A 6,000-nucleotide genomic window follows, 5' to 3' on the forward strand; every position below is an offset into this window, starting at 1 on the left:
GCATAGCCAATTAACAATGTTGTGATAGTTTCAGATAGACAGCAAAGGGACTCAGCCCTATATATACATGTATCCATTCTCCCCCAAACTCCCCTTGCTTCCAAGGTGCCACATAACATTGAGCAGAGTTCCCAGTGCTATATGTAGGTCCTTATGGGTTGCCCCTATGTATTATTTACTTATTTATTTGGCTGTACTGTGTCATAGTTACTAGGGGTCTTCAGTTGCAGCATGCTAACTCCTGGTTGCAGCATGTGGAACCCAGCTTCCAGATCAGGGATCAAATCCAGGCCCCTGCATTGGGAGTGTGGAGTCCCAACCATTGGACCACCATGAACTGTCTGCACAGCTCATAAAATAAATAGCATAGAAATAGACTTCTCTAGGATAATTCAGTAGAGAAAAGATATCCTTAAACTTCCTGGCTCATTCCTCCTTGCCGTGCCACAGTTCTCAAGGTTTTCATTCACAGGCTTGCCTTCCAGTGGCTGCCACCGAGTACCATACCCACATAACACACACGACACACAAATATTAACCACAGGGGAGAGAGATTTCTTCCCCTGCACTACTTTTTAGTTGCAAGGTTAAACTTGTCCCCTGGAAGGCTTCTCATCACGATGCACTGGCCAGACCTAGACTGCATATGTCGTCTTAAACCATTCACTCTTAAAAGGAAATGGAGTTACGATAAATGGCCTAGAGCAGGGCTGGCAAATTAAATTGTCTCACAGGGCATATCCGGCCTGTTTTTGATGGCCCACAAGCTAAGAATGTTTCTGTATTTTTATACTTGTAAATGGAAGAAGAAGGGGAAAGGGGGAAAAGAAGATGAAGTAGAAGCAGAAGCAGCAAAGATGACAACGTGACTCACAATATCTAAAATACAGTTTGACCCTTAACAGAAAACGCTTGCAGGCTCCTGCCTAGATCGCCCATGATCTACCTGAGGAAATGAAGAAAGGCCTACCTTCCCTGAGCACAATGCCAGTGTGAGGTTTGCCGCATCACACACGTGTAATTTCCTTCTGCTCTCCCCAAGCCCTGAGTTAAATCTTAGAAACCATTACTGAATGGTTCCATCATCTACCACTGCTGGGGTAAATTAAAGGAAAAGTCAATGTGTAGATGGGTGTGAGGGTGTTATGGGGGAGCAGTGGGTTTTCACTTCTGTTTTGTTAGAATGATAGTGTTGACTGAACTATCACCAAAGAAAAGGTACAGCTGAAGGGAAAACCATTAAAAGGTAAGGTCCAGACACCTTCCCTTTTATCACGCCAACATATTACTCCGTTGTCTTCTGAATCGCATAATTTGTGACCCTTCTGTGCTGTGCTTAGTCCCCAGTCATGTCCGACTGTCTGTGGTCCCATGGACTGAAGCCTGCCAGGCTCCTCTCTCCACAGAATTTTCCAGGCAAGAATACTGGAGCGCATTTTCATTTCCTACTCCAGGGGATGTTCCCCAACCCAGGGATCAAACCCACATCTCCTGCATTGGCAGGCAGATTCTTTACCATTGAGCCACCAGGGAAGCTGTGAACTGGAGAGATGGAGGTAAATATTATATATGCCTGGAAATGGGCACGCATCTTTTTTCTGCTAAGCTGTTAGTGTAAGAGGTTGAGTTATTCTAGTCAGGAGTTGAGCTGGGCTTGGGTTTTAGTGTTGCTATGGTTACCTTCAGTGCATCATCATTTTCACATTCCTCTAAAGTTATTTTCTGCTTAGAGTTGGGGCTGCTTTTCTAAAGGGTTTTGCTTTTTTTTCCTCAGTGTTACTGTTCCACTTTCAGCCATTAGGCTTTCTGTGCTTCTACCACTCAGAGGAGTCCCTCTAAGCTCATGCGCTTCTTCCAGCAGTAACCTGCTTGCTATTTGGTACTTACTAGACTGCTTGTGAAGAAGGAAATGGCAACCCACTCCAGTGTTCTTGCCTGGAGAATCTCAGGGACGGTGGAGCCTGGTAGGCTGCTAGCTATGGGGTCGCACGCAGTCGGACACGACTGAAGTGACTTAGCAGTAGCAGTTAGCAGCAGGCTGCTTGTGGTGATGGGGAAGGAAGACAGTTTCTCTGTGATCCTGTTCCAGGTTCATTCTCAGGCAGGCTCTGTGTCTCTGGGTCTTGGGGATCCTGACCCTCTCTGAGCCTTATGACCTCTAATAATAGACAGTTTCCAGGCCACTCTTCAGGATTAGAAGTTTTGCTTTAGGGATTTTTTTGTTCGTTTGTTTCATTTTTCCCATTTTTCCAGCTGCAGTAGGGCTTTACCCGTCTCCTGGAGAAAACTGGGTTTGCTGCCTTCTCCCATCAGTTTAAGTCTTCTGTTCCCTGCGGGAGGAGGGTCTGGGTTTCTTCCTGCTTTTCCTGCAATGGCAGCCACTCTTCTCCGCTGGGCTGGAAGGACACAGAAGTCTTTCCTTACCTTCCACTCTGCCCCCAATCTTTGTCTCAGCCGCTCAGTGGTGGTCCCTGGAGAAGAGCCTGCGAGTGGATATGAACTCTTTATATGATTGTGGTTCCCACGGGGTTCTACAAGCATGCCAACCTGCACTTGTGTCTGCATGCTAAGTTGCTTCAGTCGTGTCCAACTCTTTGCAACCCCGTGGACTGTAGCCCTCCAGGTTCCTCTGTCAATGAGATTTTCCAGGCAAGAATACTGGAGTGGGTTGCCATTTCCTACTCCAGGGGACCTTCCTGATCCAGGGATCGAACCCACACCTCTTATGTTTCCTGCATTGGCAGGCAGGTTCTCTACCACTAATGCCACCTGGGAAGCCCCAGTCTGCATTAGTCACTAGCAATGTATTTAAAAATTCAGCAGAATTCTACCTCCCTCTTTGTATGGCTGCCCCATCTTCTTGCCCATACTCTCCCACAGGTGACACGGTGCCTGCATCCCCTCTGCATTTAGAAGCACCTGTCTTTCCTGAGATTTCAGGTCATGAGTTGCTCTATGTCCTCAGCTTTTAGAGTGGCTTAACAAAATCTATGATTCTTTAGGTTACCTAGATTACTGTTGTATGGAGGGAGCAATGCTTTTTCCAGCTCTCTCCAGCTAAACAGAAGCTGGAAGTCCTCCAGGTGTTATTTTATTAAGGGGGTCTGAGGGTCTCTATTGTTGGACTGCAAAGCTTACACAGCTTTTCCGAGGACAATCCTTCTGCTTATTCTCTCAACCCATCCCTTCCTATTTGTCTTAGTAGCCCACAGACCTCTTGCTTTACAACACATGTTGAATATCTGCTTCCAGTTGCTGCCACGGTTGGTGGCAGATTCGGATCATCATCTTCACCTTCCCAACATGAGTTCCTACTCAGCTTTGGATTTGTCTACTCCTTGATTTTAATGCCCCCAGAGAAGGGAGATTTCGATGGAAACACTAGCACATTCTATGATGCTGGGATGCTCTGAGTCTCCTATTTATCCAACTATGTTCTTTTTGAAAAGATTTTTTGATGTGGACCACTTTTAAAGTCTTTATTGAATTTGTTACAATATTGCTTATGTTTTATGTTTTGGTTTTTTGGCTACCAAACATGTGGGATCTTACCTCCCTGACCAGGGATTGAACCCACACCCTTTGCATTGGAAGACAAAGTCTTAAGCACTGGGCCACCAGGGAAGTCTGTATCCAACTGTACTGCCATCCAACAGGTGGCAACTTTACTCAACAAGTATTTTTTGAGTGATTACGTAATACAAAGCACACAGTTCTGGGTACTGGGTGGCTTACAAAAAACAATCAGGCTAGCACATCTCTTTCACCCACTTTCAACCATATGACTCCGCTTGAAACATTAACACAGGGGAACCAGCAGACAGACATGGCGGGCATTAGGTGGCACAAATAAAGCCTCAGGTTACAGTGAGTATAGAGACAGAAAGCAAGGAAGATTGGAACAACTGGATAGTAAAGAGAGTGTAGCCTGTGAACATCTATGGACCTCCTGGTGGAACAATAAGACCTACCCTGGCACTACTGTTTAGAGGATCTGTTGGTTATCTTGATATCAGAGGACCTTTGGGGAAGCCACACTGTTGTGTTGGAACATCTCTTCCTCAAAGGCTCTAAGAGCATAGCCTTTGAAACCACGAGAGAAGGCAGAAGACAACTTAAACCATAAACATAAAAACACATAAAAGCACCCAAGAAGGCTAAATTCAATACATACACACAAGATTATGGAACAAAAAGCATGACTTTGTTCCCTTTTATAATTAAGGTGTAACACTTAGTGAAATGCACAGATCTTAAGTGTACAGTCTGATAAAACTTGATAAATCCATACACTTCATGTAACCCACACACCTATCAACATACGGAACATTTCCATCACTTACACCTCTTGTTATCTCCCAGTAAATTCCTACCCTTCTCCACTTTCTTCTTTTTAAGCACTTTCTGATTCTCTCTTATCATAGATTAGTTTTTCCTAATTCAGAACTTCATATAGATGAAACCATATTACGTGCATTTTTTTTAATGTCTGGCTTCTTTCACTCAGCATATTGTTTCTGAGATTCATTTATGTTGTTGCCTATATCTGTAGCTTTTCCTTTTCAATGCTGAGTAGTATTGTACTGAATGAATACACCACACTTTGTTTACCCACTTTCTTGATGATGTGTTTTTTGTTTTCACCTTGTTGTCATTGTTCAGTCCCTCAGTCGTGTCAACTTTTTGACCCCATGGACTGCAGCACGCCAGGCTTCCCTGTCCATCACCAACTCCCAGAGTTTGCTCCAACTCACGTCCATTGAGTCAGTGATGCCATCCAACCATCTCATCCTCTGTCATCCCCTTCCCCTGCCTTCAATTTCCCAGCATCAGGGTCTTTTCTAATGAGTCAGCTATTTGCATCAGGTGGCAAAAGTATTGCAGCTTCAGCTTCAGCATCAGTCCCTCCAATGAATATTCAGGATTGACTGGTTTGATCTCCTTACAGTCCAGGGGACTCTCAAGCAGCTTCTCCAACACCACAGTTCAAAAGCATCAATTCTTTGATGCTCAGCTTTCTTTATAGTCCAACTCTCACATCCATACATGACTACTGGGAAAACCATAGCTTTTACTAGACAGACCTTTGTTGGCAAAGTAATGTCTCTGCTTTTTAATATGCTGTTTAGGTTGGTCATAACTTTCCTTCCAAGGAGTAAGCGTCTTTTAATTTCATGGCTGTAATCACCATCTGCAGTGATTTTGGAGCCCAAAAAAATAAAGTCTGCCACTGTTTCCACTGTTTCCCCATCTATTTGCCATAAAGTGATGGGACCAGATGCCATGATCTTAGTTTTATGAATGTTGAGCTTTAAGCCAACCTTTTCACTCTCCTCTTTCACTTTTATCAAAAGACTCGAGTTCGTCTTCACTTTCTGCCATAAGGGTGGTGTCATCTGCATATCTGAGGTTATTGATATTTCTTCCAGCAATCTTGATTCCAGCTTGTGCTTCATCCAGCCTGGCATTTCGCATGATGTACTCTGCATATAAGTTAAATAAGCAGGGTGACAATATACAGCCTTGATGTACTCCTTTCCCAATTTGGAACCAGTCCGTTGTTCCATGTCCAGTTCTAATCATTGCTTCTTGACCTGCATACAGGTTTCAGAGGAGGTAGGTAAGGCAGGTAGGAAATTCCCATCTCTTGAAGAATTTGCCACAGTTTGTTGTGATCCACACAGTCAAAGCCTTAGAGTAGTCAATGAAGCAGAAGTAGATGTTTTTCTGGAATTCTCTTGCTTTTTCTATGATCCAATGGATGTTGGCCATTTAATCTCTGGTTCCCCTGCCTTTTCTAAAACCAGCTTGAACATCTGGAATTTCTTGGTTCACATACTGTTGAAGCCTAGCTTGGAGAATTTTCAGCATTACTTTGCTAGCGTGTGTGATGAGTGCAATTGTGTGGTAGTTTGAACATTCTTTGGCGTTCCCTTTCTTTGGGATTGGAATGAAAACTGACCTTTTCCAGTCCTGTGGCCACTGCTGAGTTTTCCAAAT

The sequence above is a fragment of the Bos javanicus genome, chromosome 6, assembly GCF_032452875.1.
Source record: "Bos javanicus breed banteng chromosome 6, ARS-OSU_banteng_1.0, whole genome shotgun sequence".
Taxonomy (NCBI): domain Eukaryota; kingdom Metazoa; phylum Chordata; class Mammalia; order Artiodactyla; family Bovidae; genus Bos; species Bos javanicus.